This window comes from Panthera uncia, chromosome C2, assembly GCF_023721935.1.
Source record: "Panthera uncia isolate 11264 chromosome C2, Puncia_PCG_1.0, whole genome shotgun sequence".
In the NCBI taxonomy this organism is placed as follows: domain Eukaryota; kingdom Metazoa; phylum Chordata; class Mammalia; order Carnivora; family Felidae; genus Panthera; species Panthera uncia.
The window spans coordinates 105,999,808-106,017,767 of record NC_064810.1 but is presented as its reverse complement, the minus strand read 5'-3'; the positions used below and the strand labels follow the sequence as shown (position 1 = coordinate 106,017,767).

The 17,960-nt window shown below is 45.4% G+C and overlaps 1 protein-coding gene across 1 annotated transcript in view; it reads left to right on the top strand.

Annotated features, from left to right (window-relative positions):
- The window catches only part of KCNAB1 (potassium voltage-gated channel subfamily A regulatory beta subunit 1), a 267,418-nt gene that overhangs the window by 147,336 nt on the left and 102,122 nt on the right, over positions 1-17,960 (top strand). The gene's annotated exons all lie outside the window — the stretch shown is intronic.

The window sequence follows — 17,960 nt, the reverse complement described above, 5'->3', positions numbered from 1 at the left end:
CAAAAAGGTCAAATAGGTAAATGGGTGTATGAATCTGGACTTTAGAGAAGAGGCGTGGGTCACGTACATGACTTGAAAGTCATCAACGTGCGGATGCTGTTTAAGCCTTAAGACTAGATGAGGACACATGGGACTGAGTATAGATGAAACACAAGAGCACGGGGTCCGAGACCTGGGGAATCCAACATTAAGAAATCAGGAAAATGAGCAAAAGCCAATCAAGAAAACTGAAAAGAAGCAGTCAGGGCAGTAGGCAGAGACCCAGGAGAATGCAGAGTCCTGGAATGCAGCTGAAGAAATTACTTAAAGGAGGATGGAGTGACCAACCCTATCAAATGCTGCTCACAGGTCAAGAAAGATGAGGTCCAAGAATTAATCATACAGCAGCAAGGCGGTCACTGATGACTTTGAAAAGATCAGTTTGGGGAGGTGGAGAGCTCATGCATGATTGAAGAGGGCATGGGAAGTAAATAGCTGGTGGATACGCTTTTCATGACTCTGTCTATAAAAGGAAGCAGAGAATGGAGAGGCAGACGGATAGGCGGGCACAGTCAGAGAGAGTGCTCTTACACATGGAAGAAATGACAGCGTATTTGTACGCTGAGAAGGAAATCCTTTTGAGAAGGAAAAAAAAAATAATGTAGGAGAGGAGAGAAAAATACCTAGAATGATTTCTTGAAGACACAAGAAGAGAGTAACTTGAAAGCAGGCAGAGTACATGGGCTTTGGAGCTGCTAGGTGGGTTGGCGGTATCTCGTAGACGTTCTTTTGTTGCTTCTATATTCTCAGTGCAAATCAGGAGCAAGGGTCATCGGCTGTTAGTGATGATGGGAAGCAGGTGTTGAAAGTTGGGTGAGAAAGAGGACATCCAGGAGAGCAGAAGGGTGTATGGACCGAGGGATACGTCAGAGTGGCTGGATGGCATTAAGGATCTGCTTGAGATTCATGCTAATAAATTAGAAATGAGACCATCTCTGTGGCTGGGTGTTTTTCCTGCAGCCACACTCAGCTGTTCAGATGGGGTTTTTCAAGGGCATATGATGAAAAAGAGAAGCCAAGAAGCTGAGAGTTTATGGAAAGGGGTGATTATAATGGTGGACCTCAGAGTTTAAACTGAGCAGAGAGGAAAATGAGGACTAAATCCAGGGATATGATCCACAAGTAAATGAGGAGATGGCAGGACAATAGAAAATGGGTAGGATTGATGAATTGTACAAACAGAAGGACCAGAGCATTGTTGGAATAAGAGCAGTAGAGACAGTAAGTTTGAAGGATAGAAAGTGGCAGTTAGAAAGGAGGATGCTTGAAACTGAGGTTTGGGACATTCAGTTGGGGTAGTAACAAGTCTAAGGTGTGTCCATGGGCAGAGGGTGGCTGAGGTTGTGTTGAAGACAAGATCGGTGGAGAGGAGGAGGTCAAGAAACCGAGAGATAAAGGCACAGGGAAGGATTATCTTTGGAGTCCCTGAAATCACTCTAAAGTATGACAAAATTAATATTGAAGAGAGGGACACTGAGCCAGAGCTAAAATTTTCAGAGCCTAAGAGAGAATGACCAGGGGTGGCTAAGCAACTACAACATTGGGGCCTGGTGATGTGGGATTCAAAGTGGTGAGCAGGCACCAAGAAAGCATTGGAAGGATTTCTTGGCCCCTGTTGAACGAGAGTGTGGGGACCACGGAGGGGATGGTAGTGAATGAATTAAAGGTAGTGGCAATTCTGCCTCCTTTTACTGTATTTCAAAGATATTGAAGGCTATAGATGCCCGAGTTTTTCTGATTCTCCCTAATGATATGATTTGGGTGGTGAGGGTGGTCTTCGATTACCATAAGTCAAAGGAAATTTGGCACTTGCTTAATTTATGGCTCTGATCTTGTTGTCATTTACTTGTCTTTGAAAGACTCTGGAGGTTCATTATCAGAGATAGTCTGACCTTAGTCTTTTTAAGAATGTGCTTTATGGTAAATAATTATTCACTATTTGTTTTTGAAAGAAATTACCTATAAATATAAATTAAGAAATATAGTGAAAAAATCATAGACCAATGATCTCATAGAGTCTGTATCTATGGCGGAAAATAAGTTAGTCAAAAGTACATAGAAAACTCAAGCCAAAGCCCTTAAAGTTATAAAAAAAAAAATTCAGGTGTTTCTGAAGGGCCACATGGAAATGAGTCTCCAGAGGGCAGACTGTAGTTTTTAAAAAACCCAGTGTGTGTGTGTGTGTGTGTGTGTGTGTGTGTGTGTGTGCGCGCGCGCGCGCTATTGGTATTTTGGTGAACTTTGAAACAGAACTCTGATTCAGGTGTAGCAAGTCCTGATTTGAGCTTTACATTTTTCTGAGAGCCTAAACACTTGTGATAAGACATTGCATGAAAAATAGGAGGAAACAAAGAAGTTCATGGGACTGACTTCATTCAAAACAGGTAAAACGTTTGGTTGAATGATCATTTCTTTGAGCGCTTTTCTAAGGGCCTCTGTAAGCCAGAGGAGACGGAAAACATCATAGAAAGGAATATGTACCAGGCTTAATCTATCTGGCTCTGCAGACCCCAGTTCTCAAATCCAGGAGGAGCCAGTTTTACCGCTGCAGGCTCAGGATGTCTGCTCAGTTACAGCCTATGTTCAACTGAGGCTTTGGAAATTAGGTATTAAATGTACCAAGCAGGGGCTAAGCATTCGACTCTTGATTTTGGCTCAGGTCATGATCTCGTGGTTGTAAGATCGATCCCCAGGTCAGACTCTGCACGGGGCATGGAGCATCCTTAAGATTCTCCCTCTGCCCCTCCCGCAGGCACTCACGTGTGCTGTCTCTCTCTCAAAAGAAAATAAAAATAAATAGATACATAAATGTCCCAAGCAATCACACCATTACAGTTGTCTTTTATCGAAATATTCTAAAGGTCATAGTTAAAGCTAACAGTCCTGACTTTCTGTTCTACCAGAGGACAGGCTGGCAAGCTTCCTTTTCATAAACTAAGAACATGTGTAAATGGGAACAGAAAGATGAAATCACTTAAGGATAAACTGAAGACACCTCTGAAGGCACATGGCTCTGCCAGCTATTGAAATGTGGGAAGAAATTAAGCGGCCAAACCCATCTATGGGTTGCTTATGGCTGGCCTGGTTTGTAAATACATTGACCAGTGCTATCAAGCCCCAACGTCAAAGAACCTTATGGCGAAAAAAGTAAATCTACCAAGGAGTGAGTGAAAATCATCTACTAGAATGTGGGATCATCTTCTGAGACAGAAAGAGTCAAGTTGATGTATTCACTCATTCATTTGTTCATTCGTTTACTCATTCATTCTCAGCAAATGCTTAGGAAGCGAGACATTTTGCTGGTTATAGGGGATACCAAGATGAAAGCGGCAAGGATCCTGCTCTCACATCGCTCACACAGTAGGAGTTAGACGTGTGGAAACAGACACTACGTTTGCCAGATGCCAGGATAAGATGAACCAAGCCTGAGGAAAGTCTCCTGAAGAACTTGGGGAGAACTTCACAGAGAAGGTGCTGCTATAGAGTTGAGACTTGAAGGAAATCACCAAGTGGAGAAGGGCAAAGGATTCAAGACAGAGGGAGAAGCACGAGCCTGGAGGGAGACCCCGTGGAGCGGGAGGTGCTTGGGGAAACGCTAGTGTTTGTGCAGAATATTGTGAAGGCAGGGTGTCAGGGAACCACGAGGAATGTGCCTGGAAGGAAAGCCAGGCCTGACCATGAGAGCCCTTGTTTACCTTGCTAAGTCATGTAGCTCGTGTCTTCTGTATCTCTGGTGTTCCTCCAAGTCCTGAGGTCCCCAGGTCACAAGGGAACGCTTGGGGGTGAGACACAGACAGGGCTCCATCTCACTCCACCCTTTTTCTTCCATTGCCACAGCCTTTATCAAAGGAGCTCCACTTTTTCTAAAGGTAAAGATAAATAGAACAAATTTTAATGTAAATTTAAATGTAAACTTTTAAAAGTAAATTTATATTTTACATGTAAATTTAAAAAAATTATGTTTATTTTTGAGAGAGAGAGAGAGAGAGTGAGCAGGAGAGGGGCAGAGAGAGAGGGAGACACAGAATCTGAAGCAGGCTCCAGGCTCTGAGCTGTCAGCACAGAGCCCGACGCAGGGCTCGAACTCATGGACCGCGAGATCATGACCTGAGCCAAAGTCAGACATTTAACTGACTGAGCCACCTATAAATTAAAAAATTTTAATGCAATGTGTAATAAATGACCATCTTTTATTTTTTATTTTATTTTATTTATTTTTTTGTTTTAGAGACAGAGCACATGAGTGGGGGAGAGAGGCAGAGGGAGAGAGGAGAGAATCTTAAGCAGGCTCCATACTCAGCACTGATCCCAATGTGGAGCTTGATCCCACAACCCTGGGATCGTGATCCAAACCAAATGCTCAACTGACTGAGCCACCCAGGTGCCCCAATGACTGTATGTTTTAGAGCAATTCTGGGTTCACTGCAAAATTGAGTAGAAAGGATAGATGGCTCCCCTTGCCCCACATATACACTGCCTGCCCCACTATCAACATCCCATACCAGAGTGTCACCTTTGTGACAGTCCTACATTGACACGTCCGTATCACCCAAACTGTAATTACCTTAGGTGTGTGCATAACTCTTGGTGTCGTATGTTCTGTGGGTTTAGACAAATGTATAATAATGTGTAGTCCTCATTATAGTATCATACAGGTAATCTCACTGCCCTAAAACTCCTCTGTGCTCTGCCTCTTTATCTCTCCCTCCCCCTCACCCCTGGCAACCACTGATTCTTTTACTATCTCCATAGTTTCGTGTTTTCCAGAATTTCATAGAGTATGGACATCACACAGTATGTAGCCTTTTCATATTGGCTTCATCACTTAGCAGTATGCGTTTACGGTTCCTCCATGTCTTTTCATGGCTTAATAGCTCATTTTTCTGTAGGGCTTCAGATTCCATTTTGAAGGAGGTGGGCAAGAAGGATCCTTCTGCCAAAAAAACCCAAAACACCCAAGAAGTTTGAAAATCCTATTCTAGCTTGTGAAAAGCCACTTAAGCACTTGGATCAAGAGCAGGACATCGTCCAGTGTAGTAGGCTTGTTTCTGACAGTGATATGAAGGCTGGCTTGAGGGAAAGGGTTGAGACTGGAGACAAGGAGAGGAATTAGGAGTCAAGTGATGAGGCAGTACTACAGGAAGCATTAAAGATATACAGAAAGGAGAGAATTATTTAGGAAGAAGAATAAACAGGATTTGGCAACTTGGGAATGCAGAATGAGAAGTCTCCCTGAGCAGGGGAGGTTGCTAGGGTTCCCGGATGGGGCATCAAGGTAGACGAGCTAAAATCTCAGAAGGGAGAAATGCAGAAGGAACAGTAAGAGGAAGGAGGGCTCGAAGAAGCAGGAGCATTGTGGGGGCGGTCACCCGAGAGACCTTCAACTTATTTATTTTTTTTTAAGTGTTATTTATTTACTTAGAGAAAGTGCAAGTGAGAGAGGGGCAGAGAAAGAGAGAGGGGGAGAGAGAAAGAATCCCAAGCAGACTCCACACCATCAGCTCGGAGCTCTATGCAGGGCTCTAACTCATGAACTGCAAGATCATGACCTGAGCCTAAGTTGGACGCATAACTGACCGAGCCACCCTAGCACCCTGAGCCCTTCAGCTTCTGGTTTCAGAGATCCAGAGGGCATAAGGAGTGATGGAAGGAGCTATGGGCTGCAAACAGAGAGCCAGGAACTTCTAGCAAGGCAAACCTGTGCTTGTCATTGAGGTCACCTGCGAATACAGAGGACTGGCCTTTTGGGGCAGATTTAGGGCATCTACCTGAGCTGTATGTTACAGCTGTATGCTGTATGCTACCTGAGAGCAGAGACCAACTCTGTTTTTTCCTGTACCCTTGTTGTATCTTTAGCAGAACACAATATCTGGCAAGTAGTAGGCGATCAACAGTGTTTATTGAATGGCTGACAAGATAGATGGATCATTGGCTAAGTAATGGCAAAAAGCACACGGGGTGATAGTGAAGATCCAGCTGAAGTTAGAAATCACGAATCGCTGAGGACCAGCCAGCCCGGTTCTTTGGGTTTTTTCCAGCAGCGTATCAATGCCGAAACAGTGAAGGCCAAGTGGAAGTGGGAGGTGGGAAGTGGGGAGAGGACACAGAAAGGTCCAATGTTGAGGATTGTCCCAGAGTGGGTTAGGGGCCAGGGGATGTGCTGCATACACAGTGACATGGAGTCCAGCCTGGGGTGGGGCTCAGAGCTGTATCAACAGTTAGAAGGGTATCTGCCCACACTCTGAGTTACCCCACACGGTCTCACATTAGAAGCAGAGGCCTGTCTGACTGATGCCATGGGAAGTGACACACCATAGTGGGTAGCTGCTCCTACAGGTGCTTGAAAGAGGCTGACTTTACCCTGCACTGTGTACTCTGGGATATACTTGCTTCCCTCCAGATAAGATGTTTGCAAGAAAAAAGGCTTGTGATGGTTCTTTTTATTTGTCAGCTTGCCTGGGCCACAGGGTGCCCGGATTTGTAGTCAAACATTAATCTGGGAGTGTCCTGAGGGTGTTTTTGGGTGAGATTAACAATTGAATTGGTAGACTAAGTAAAGGATGGCCCTGGAAGGCCCTGCTGAATGTGGGTTGGGTGGTCCTCATTCAGTCAATTGAAGCCTGAATAGTACAAAAAGGCTGACCCTCCTTGGAGGAGGGAAACTCCTCCTGCCTGAGTGCTTTGAGCTGGAACAGCAGACGTTTCAGACCTTTGGACTTAAACTGAAATATTGTTTCTTCTCTGCTCTCAAGCCTGCTGGCTTTTGGACTAGAACTGAAACCATGGGCTCTTCCCATTCTCAGGCCTCCAGACTTGGACTGAATCTACACAGCAGTTCTCTTGGGTCTCCAGCTTGCAGATGTCAGATCTTGGGACTTCTCAGCCTTCCATTAATGTGAGCCAATTCCTTAGAGTAAATCTATATATATACGTCTATTGAGATAGATAGATCTATATATCTATATACACAAGTCTATATAGAGATTTTATATTTTAGTATAATTATATAAATATTTACATATAAAAAGGTATATAATAAGGAATTATATAAAAAAAATTATAAGATTCAGTTTCCCTAGAGAACCCTGACTAATGAAAACATTTTGCTAGTTTTTTAAAACATCACACAGGTGTGTGTGTGGCAAGCCAAGCAGCCAGATATTTCCTGGAAGTGACACGATATAGGGAGATGAGGGAACACAGATGGGGGGATATGTGGTCACATGCTCATAGAATAGCTATACCTATAGAATACCATCATCCTGGGCGCCCGGGTGGCTCAGTCAGTTAAGCATCTGACTCTTGATTTCGGCTCAAGTCATGATCGCACAGTCATAGAGCCTCGCATTGGCTTCTGCACGGAGCCTGCCTGGGATTCTCTCTCTCTCCCTCTCTGCCCTTACTCGCACTGTCATGCTCTCTCTCTCTTTCTCTCTCAAAATAGTAGATAAACTTAAAAAAAATTAATAATACCATCATCCCACAGGAGGTCTGGGCTGTTCTCTGGTCAGGAAGGGCGTTTTCTTCAGTGCTACCAGACAGGGTTAGGTCTGGGTGTAAGTAGTGAAAAGGAACACGCCCATGCCTCCAGGGCCCTGTTTTACACAAGCCTTGAGGCTGTAACTTACTGGGCGGTGCAAACTGCCTCTACCATCAGCATGTTTTGTGTTCTTTAGGCAGCCCTTCACGCTTCATTCTCCTAAAGTAAAATATTTAACACCTTGGAGAGCCTACACTGACTCTCTCAAGAGGTGTTTCTTCTCCACTGTGACCACACATCAGAATTACGTGTGGTGCTTTAAAAAATGCAGGTAGCCAGTCTCCGTCCAGACCTCTGGAGTGAGAAGACCCTGAGGTCCGCTCAGGCTGCAGGTGTTTTTAAAAGGCCTCACTAATGATTCTGAGACGGTGACAGGGTTGGAAGCCATTGCCCCAACCAGGTGGAAGGAGACTGAGACGGGTATGACCTGGGACTGGTGAGCCAGGAGCCAGCAGCCAGCATCTGTGACCCCCTCCTGCTAGCCCCTGGAGCTGGCCTGAGGCATCTCCACCTGACCGGCAGGCTCCCAGAGGAGAACCTGCCCAGATTGAGCTCGCCTTCCCTTCCATTCAGCACCCGCCACCTGGGCCGGTCTTGCCTTATGCCCTTCCCTGATCAGGGCAACCTTCCAGAGCAAAAGCGGTGAGTCGTAAGAATAAACCTCGTGGGCTTCTTTTTAATGTGTTGCATATGTGCACAATGTACTGGCTTGTCTGCCTCTGCCTGAGAGATGCTCTCACTGAACTAAATATTCTGACACTAGGGAAGATGACATTAAATATTTAACATGGATGGCATTATTTTTGTGACACCCTTCGTGAGTCTCATTCTTGTAGCAAGGCCAGTGTAAACGAGCCACTTTGCCTATTATTATAATAACACAACAACAACAAATATTTATGAAGTGCCTCTAAGACACTTGAGAAACAATTTAAAAAGTACAGTTTCTTCCCTTAGAGAGTTTACCAATTTTTCTTCCTGACACGGTGAGTTATCTTAAGACCAAAATACCCACAAAATTGAAACACTGCGTGGATAGCAAACATACGACAAAAGAATCCGAGGCTGGAAAGTCTACCTTTAATAACTGCCGTGGTGCCTACACATTAAAAACTGAGCAGGCATTTGTACTTGTACGAGATTGTTTTAGGGTATTTCTTCCTCATTTCCTACTTTCATCAATTAAATGCGTAAGGTTTGCTGAGAACCTGCTTATACTGTGAATGGCCAGTGACTGCGGGCCGTGTGCCTTTGCCTTCCCTCCTAGAGTGTATTAGGAGCTAAGATAGAGCCAGCCGGAGAGAGCAGCTGCCTCAGAGCTGGGGCCAGGGAAGAGCTTGGGAAGAGAAAACAAAGGAGTCTCTAACAACCCCATCTTCACCCCCCACTTTTACAAGGATGAGTGGCCCTCACTTCCTAACCTATGATTGACAAATGAAGCCAGTCTTTGTACAACCGCCAGGTAGCAGGGGAGAGAAGGTCCTCCAGAGACCCAGATGCAGGCCGTTTGCTGGAACTGATAATTATACACAGGGTCTCACACATATGAGAGGGGTCATTAGTCCTTGCAGTCACCACCCCCTATACAGATGAGAAAAACAGAGGCAGGGATGATGGGGGTTTGGAGTGGAATGACGGGGGTCTGGAGTTGATGGCCAAGAAAGAATTCTTGAGACATCTTTGTTGCAACAAGGGGATTTTATTAAAGCACGGGGAGAGGACCCACAGGCAGGAAGAGCTGCACTGGAATGGTGAGGAGTGACTGGTTATATACTATGGAGTTGAGGGAGGTAAGGGCAAGAGGAAGGGCTCCAGAGGGACTTTGATATGTCAAAGAAGACTCCTAAGATACTGGAGGCCTTGCTCTTGTCAAGCTAAAGTTGTTTTCCCTCTAGTCAGGCATTAACATTAGGACAGTAGGGGGTTCCTGGAGAAATGGTTCAGTCTGTGTTTGCCTCAAGTATTTGTCAATGAGCTGCAGGTTATAAGGAAGTTTAATCTGACCTATCGTTTCCTTCTTGTCTTTGTTCCCCACATCACTCCAGAGGGGACGGTGATGGTGATGTCGGAGCTCCAGGAAACTGAGTTTATGGGTTTCTGAAGATTAGGCTACTGATAAAATGGCCATTTTCTTGTAATTTACTGAGATATTTGTGAACTGATGGAGACTCCTGTCCTGTATGACTGTGATCTCCATCAGTTAACCATTTGTTTTTCCCTTTCCTTTGTTCTTGGGCAGCCAGGAGTGCCCGGAGAATATCACACATATCCCACCTGGGGGGACAGGCCATAGCTTGCCTTAGGCTCCCTCATCAGGAAGAGGGGAAATGTCTTGTCCAAGTCCAGTGGTAGAGACAGCAGAGCCCACACCTCCTGCCTCTGGCCCGGCCACCAGCCACCTGATCCTTACTTCTTTTCCGCCCGCAGCCTCCAAGTGCCCACAGCCTCTTCCCGGCCTCAGGTTCCTCCTCGAGAAGTGAATGGCTGGACCAGACATGGGAGGCTCATTCTAGCTCTAACAGTCATGATGTGGGCAGTGATCAAGTTCCGCATGACTCCAGAGTGGCGGCTGGGTGAAAATGCCCACAGTCTACTGTAGAACTAGAGAATGGGGGTGTCGGAATGACTCCGGGAATCACTCAGGGCAGGCAATCACAGCTCCACGGACAGCATGGGGGCCAGAATGCACATCTCATGGCCCATGGCCCATGGCCCAGTGCGCTCTCTCTGGAAGAGATTTCCAAGTAAGAATACAAGTGAGTGCAGACCTTTTGTGTTCCCCTGGATGCCCTGAAGGAAGCTCCTAACCCCCGACTTAACCTCCTGAGCACATTGCCCTAAAGACATCAGCTAGTCCTGCCTGTGGTTCCTCTACTCTAAGAAGAAGCCTGACGAAGGCACACCTTATGTACGTGCAAGTCTATTCATGTTGTTTACCTGGCATTTGCCCTGTACATGAATTTTATAAAGATTACACTTATAAGACTATTTTCTTAAACCATAAAAACACAAATGGAAGTTTGAGAAAGTTTCCGAATTTCAATCAGCAAAGTTGAGTTCCTCTAATTGTGAGGCTAGAATTCGAGGGACTCATCCGTTGGGGTGCTGACCTTCTGTGGAATGGGGTGCCCAGATTAAGAGAGTGTGGGGCTGAGGGGAGCCCTCGGAGGGCGTCGCACATGCCTGAGGGGGTGACCGGCTGTGGGTCCACACAGGAGGGGAAATGCGTGGCGTTTCATACCTATGCCTTAGAGGCCTCCTGGATGAAATTAGGAATAAAATCCCAACTCCTTTTACGTCTGTTGAGTGTGAATCCGTCAGAAGCCTTCTTGAATAAGTGAACAGAAAATTCAGCCAAAGAAAAGTGAAAACCTCAGCTTAAGCCAAAACAGAAAAATCTAGGCTCGTGTGGGCAGTGGACACTTTAATGGCCTGATCCAGGGATCAGACTCTGAACTCTGCACGCTGGAGGTCTCATTCTCAGGCTGCCCTCAGGGTGACAAGATGGCTGTAGCAGCCCAAGCCTCCTATAAATATTGGTTCCGGCTGGCGTATGTATCCGTCCCTGAACCAATTACTGAAGGAATCCAGTCAACCAAGAACCAGCCCTGAAGCTGCAGAAGGGCTTAAATCTACAGAATGCAGATGCCCAAAGGAAATTTAAAGGACCCTTGCGTAAAAAGCACTGTGTTCCAGACAAATCCTTGGAACCGGAAAACCCTCCCCCACCCTTATTTTTGCTTTTCTGAGTTTTTCTATGCCTTTGGCGGCCAGGGTTAAAAACGACTGTCTCCCAGGCTTTTCTACAGTGTGAGGTACACGCAGAGTCTGGTGACCTTGGTGGGTGTTCATTTCTTGCTCCCTCAGTTTGCCTAATGGACAATACTTTTCCTCCAGAGGGGCAATATGTCCCTTTGTCTTTTTAATAGACTCTCCTTTACATTTTGCCCCAAATGTTGAAGGATCAGAGAGCCCCAGGCTCATTTACAAATAAGAGCGTCATCCTAACACCTAGATGACAAAAATACGCAAAACCTCCCGAAGAGCAAAGCAGAAAATACATTAGTGGTCATTTTACATCTGACGACTAATTAAAATGGGAAGGGGGAAGAGGCTACCCAACATGTAATTATAGAAAACGTGATGAGGGAACGAGCAGTTGCTGAGTTAGAGCTGACGGCCTAGCCATGGGGCTCCCCTCAGGCTGTGCAGGAGGAAGCAGAAGGATGGAAAGTGCTGGCGGGGCTCTGCTTATGGTGACTGGAAACAAGTTTTCTGTGGGACTTTGTTTTTCTTTTTGGTCGCTCACTCCCCTTCCCTGCCAAGCATCCCCATGCTGCTCAATGCTGCTCTTTCCTTCAGCCCTTGCTGGGCAGAAAGTGCAGCCTGCTCGGCAGATATGGGAAGCAGATACGTGTAACCACTGGCTGAAGAGAGGAGACAGGACTGGTCCTGAGACACAGTTCTGGAAGCGGGTCTCTGTGCCTTTGTTACTGGCACATCATTCCCAGGGCCAAGGGAGAGGAGCAGAGCAGTCACCCTCCCTTTCAGCACCTTCCGGGGGGGGGGGGGGGGGTTGGCTTGTCCCGGCCCTGCTGGTGCATCTTAGTTTGTGAGCTCTGAGGGGGCCAGGAACCACGATGACAGATTTGATCGTCCTCATAAAGCACGGAGGCTGGCACCCCTCATTCATTCTCACGGTCGTGGATTGCGTGAAGATGTGCCAGACGCTGTGCTGGGGAAAAGGGGGGGAAGATGCACTAGAGCACCACTGCCTGGCCTCACACAGTGAGTGAGTGCAGGGGTGGGGGTGAGGGGGCAGCGACCAGATTCCTGGGATGGATTACATCTCTGGGCTTTGTGCCCCCAGAGGACACCCTGTATTTATGTTTGCTGGTGAGCTTCTTCAGTCTGACTTATTTCTTACTGGATTATCCGTTCAGATCACATGCCTAGATCAGAGAAGGCGTTCAGTATGTCTCATTCATGGAATGAATGAATGAATGAATGAATGAGTGAATCACAGTGTGACCAGTGCTCTGAGAGAAATCTGAGGTGCTGTGGGAACACATATGAGGACTGCCTAAGGGAGAGGTGGGCAGGTCATGGAAGGCTTCCTGGAGGAAGAGACAGCCGAGTAAGAGAGGACAGTAGGGTAGGAAAGGGTGAGGCCAAAGAGTAAACAAGGTAAAAAGCAGTCTAACAGTGACTAGTGCTAGTAACAGTGCTAGGAGTAGAGAGGCAGAGGGTAGAGAGGTAAGACACAGAAATGGCACAGATGAGGAAGTGAGCACCTCTTCTGGGGAGTCGGGGAAGGTGCTGGGCGAGGCAGTGGGATTTTGAGGGATGCAGGGGAATCTGTTAGGGTGATATGAAAGAAATCTGCAGCCATTTCTTTTTCTTTCTTTCTTTCTTTCTTTCTTTCTTTCTTTCTTTTTATTTTTTTTTAATTTCTCACTTGACCCTCACTCAGATCTAGGCTTGAGTGTTGCTTTCCTGACCATCCAGGTCCAGCTAGAGGCTTCCTATTAGTCCCCATTGCAACCCCTCTTACCAGTGTGTGGCCTTTTGGGTCCTGTGCTGTAATTGTTTGAGTGTTTTTCTGTCTTCCCCACTGGACTGGGAGCCCCAGGAAACAGAGGCCATTGTTATCATTTGCCATTTTGACCCCACCATCTGGCATGGTTCTGGGGGAATGATGGGGCCTCGATAAGTATTTTCGAAATGAAGTGATAAACTCAGGAAGAAAAGCGTGGAGGAAATCTAAGTTAGCACGGCCTGGAGGAAGAATTATATAGGGAGAGAAAATGATAAGAGAGGACTTTGGAAAGATGATGGAGAACATTGGAAGCCATGCCACAAAGCTTGGAATTGATCTGTTTTGTGATGGGGAGTCACTTGGCCAGATGCATTTTAGGAAGCTCACTCTGGTCGCAGTGGTCACAGCAGATAGCAAATTAGGACTGGAAATAGAAGCAAGGAGAGAGGCTGCACCGGACTCAAATATCCTGGCTTTTACAGAAGATTAAATGTAACCATCAGTTACTTGCTCACTAACTGTGAGCCCAGTTCATCATACTGTGTACCTAGACAGACAGCCTACACAGAACACATATGGCAGTTGTGAGTAAATGAGGCTTGATCAAATTAGCAAAAGATGGGTAAAGAAAACACAAAAGGAAATGCTTTTAAAAGCATAAAATAAAATCTCAGAAAAATGGCCTAAAATAGGTGTCAGCATAACAAATTACGAAGTTTTAGAGATTGGGTAAAAAAAAAAAAAAATGCTGGTTTCTAGATATGTTCTTTACATTAAAGGGCAAAAATAAATGGAAAATATAGGAATGGGCAAATAAAAATCAGACAAACATGAACAAAAAGGAGATGAGGTGGTGGTGTAAAATTAATATTAAATGAACAAAGTAGAATTCAGGTAAAGAAAAGATACAGTAATGAGCGGTGATAATTGGTGGAGTGAGCTCCCTAAGAAGGAGCAAGGGGATAGGACCCAGATCCATGGAGAAACAGGTCTTGAATAGAAGGAAGCCTCTTCCACAGTGACAGGAAGAGAGGGGGAAAAGATGGGTGTCATCTTAGTTCATGATCCCTTAACTGAGGAGCCAACGATGAGTACACACCCATCTGAGGGTGAAGAAGGTGGGGTGTCTGCATCCCAGAGGGAGTCCTCAGGCAGGTGGAGACCACTGGGAAATGGGCAGGACATCCATTGTGTCTGTGATGGGTAGGTTGCTGGACTTAGGAGCAAGAAATAGAGGGGACAGTAGTTTGTCTGCTTTTATATTCTCGGTGAAGTAGGAAGTGTGAGTGGTCTGCTGATGCTAGAAGAAGAAAAAGTGGGGCCTGAGGTTGAGAAAAGTAGAGCATCTTTGAAATCCAAACAGTGGAGGAAAATGATCTAAAAACAGAGCCCTGATGGGCTCTATGCATAGTTACTGTAGACCGAGAATTTACAATGCATCTGTCTCTGTCTTCTGTGATTTTCTCCAGCACGGCTCAGCATCTTGGTTATGGGTGATGAGAGCCAGACAGTCAGATTGATCCGGGTGGGGATTTTTGCCAGGCAGCTGCAGTAAAAGAACAGGGAGACAATGGAGCTGAGAACAGGGTAAGAGAATCTTTTACATACTCAATCACATCATTCAGCCATCCTAACTTTCCTGCTCAAGGAAGGAATTGAAGACAGAGTAGACTGGAAGAAAGTGAAGAGTTTAAGGACAGAGTGTGTGAGGGAAGGTAACTGTACAAGATGAGCAAGAATGAGAAATTCTAGCAGCTACACAGAGGCTAATCACCAGATCTTTTATATATATGTTTGGAATAGGATTGAGGCACACCTCCACCCAAGTTCTCTTGGGCCCCAGTTCAGTTCCATGTCTCTTGGCACTTTCGTGGTCTTCTGTTTCCACTCCATCAACATTTTCTACCTTTCCATCTAATAGTCACTGCCTGTCATGCATACATTTTTTTAATTGAGGTTTATACTTGGGAGTTTGCAATATCCAAGTTGTGCTAAATGTATATAGTTTCTATACCAGCATAACTTTAAGAAGCCTTGACATCTTAGATCGATCAGTGACTTCTGTGTCAGTCTCCAATGGTCCCACTGAGCCATATGAAGAAGACCATGGATTCTCAATGACCTCTGTGGGGAATGGTGACGCAAAAAATTGAAAATGTTCTTATGTTTGTCTTTGGAATGAATTTTTAATTTCTGTTTGAATATGGGTTCCATAGACATGAAAACCTTTTAAAGGAAAATCAAGAGTTATCTAGACTTAATAAAATATGCAGGAATGGGGTAATGATCTAGTAGCCCCTCTCTGCCTAGGCTTCTGTTAAGCTTTTAGATCTCCATATTGAATTAATCATTCTATACCGCACCAGTGGGAGGAATTCCACCTTGACCCCATCAGACTGACATGTCACACTTGCACCCTCCTCTGTCAGGATTGGTGGTCCTTGTCATCTTGTCCCAGAAAATGAGACTGCTGACGCTCTTTTTTATTTCACCCGTTTTTTCTTCCTACTAAGCTATTTTCGCTACAGTCATTTACTGCCACTGGGATTTTTGCACAAGGTTAATAGTACTAATAAAATGAAGGGCAAAGCACCAAAGAGAGAACCTTGAAAGAATAGTCTGTAACCCTTTATTTGGTCAGGGCTAAAAACTCTGCAAGACATTACAGCCTTGAGTTTGGGGTGAAGGCCACTTTCAACCTTCTTTGCTGAATTGTTCTTCACTCTCTGGGCCCTGCACTTAATGTCATACTGGGATGTTGTAGAAGGATTGAGTCCATTCCAGTGATGTCCCAACTGCTGCCTGGACCAGTTTTTTACTGCAGCTGCCATCACAGTCACATGGGAGATTTTGAAAAATACCTGTGCCTGGGCTCTTCCTCAGACCAAGTAAATCAGACTCTCTGGGATGTAGCAGGGCATGAGCTCCCAAGTGGTTCTATTAATTGGGCCAGAGTTGAGAATCACTGACCTGGACAAGGAGCTCCAAACTCTGCTTCTGAAGAGTTGAGGGGGCAACCCTGGCTCACCGGCTGAGTTACTTGTTCATCACATGGCTGGGTTTAAGAGGGAAGCTTTGAAGGGCACCTGGGTGGCTCAGTCAGTTAAGTGGCCAACTTCAGCTTAGGTCATGATCTTACAGTTTGTGGGTTCAAGCCCCGCGTCAGGCTCTGTGCTGACAGCTCGGAGCCTGGAGCCTGCTTCAGACTCTGTGTCACCCTCTCTCTCTGCCCCTCCCCCGCTCATGTCCAGTCTCTCTGTCTCTCAAAAATTAATAAACTTTTTATTTTATTAAAAAAATTTTTTTTAAAAATTTATTTATTATTGAGAGACAGAGAGAGACAGAGCATGAGCAGGAGAGGAGCCGAGAGACGGGGAGACACAGAATGTGATGCAGGCTCCATGCTCCAAGCTGTCAGCACAGAGCCTGACGTGGGGCTCAAACTCACAAACTGTGAGATCATGACCTGAGCCGAAGTCGGACACTTAACTGACTGAGCCACCCAGGTGCCCCAAATGAATAAACTTTTTTTAAAAAAAAATTAAGATGGAAGCTTTGAGCACCTGAGAAATTTCACTTCCCAGGCAGTGTGCAAGAGGCACAGCCCTAGAGGAGGCAATTTTGGTGTCCAGTTGAAAGAAGCAAATGCCAAGTGTGGAGTTTGTTTTTCATTTAGCTTTGGCCTCCAATTAAAATTCAAAAATTCTGTGGCATTTTTGAATGTTTTAGTCTATCCACCACTCTCCATGGGTCGCTTCAGAATAATCCAAAATAAATAAGTTTTCCTAAGCTTTGTTAAGGTGGGTATACTGTTAGAGTTGATACATTCCAATGTTGACTTTGCCTTTCGCTGTGGTCTCTGGAAAAGTCATTTATCTTCTTATGGAACTTTTGGTGCTTTAAATAGTACCTCTTTGGAAGATAAGAAGGGAAGTAACATTTAGTGAGCATCCTTTGTATGTGTAGTACTGTACTAAACACTTGATATATGCTGTTGAAATCATTTGGAGCCAGAGTGCCTGGGCTTACAACCTGGCTGAGCTACTCCCAACAAATACACTCAAGAGCCCAGAGTGGTCCTGAGTTTCAAGTGACGTGACGTCTATAAAGTGTGTAGCACAATGGCTGGCACAACGCGAGTTCTCGAAAAAGCGTTGGCTGGCTTTATCATCATCTCACAGAGTTCTCACAGCGATCCTGGAGTGGGTGTTATCCTTCGTTTTAGAGATGATCAGTCTTCAAAGTCAACCTATTTATCCATGGACACACTTTAGGATTGTTGCAAACTAAGAAATAATTTCAGGACTTGAGAGAGAGTTAACCTGCAAAAGTGAGCTCTGTTCTGGGGGGAGGAGGGACAATGATGAATAAGACAGACAGACTCCCTCTCTTTGTGGAGAGTGGGCAGAGCTCTCTGCCGACCTTCAGGACCCATGAGGCGCTGTATGTACCAGATCTTCTGGTAGCACATTCTTCACCACGATTATGTATTCTTTCCTAATTAATAGACAGCTCTAGTCCCTCATAGGGAGTAGCCCCTAAGGGTCTTGACTAATCACAAAATGCTCAAAGATGGAGAGTCACCAGGTGGATATTTTTGCTACCTCAGGAGTTTCTTCTGGGAAGACTCTCTCTTGTTTCCTGAAACCAGGGCCCCTGGTGCTAGCGTAGCAGAAGGAGTAACAAGAGGCTATCAGTGCTTTAAGAGGGCAAATACAGGTGTTATTCTATGATGAGTCCCAGATCCATGGCAACCTCCAAGACCCTTTCTGGAATGTTTCTTTCCTTTCTTTCTTTCTTTCTTTCTTTCTTTCTTTCTTTCTTTCTTTCTTTCTTTCTTTC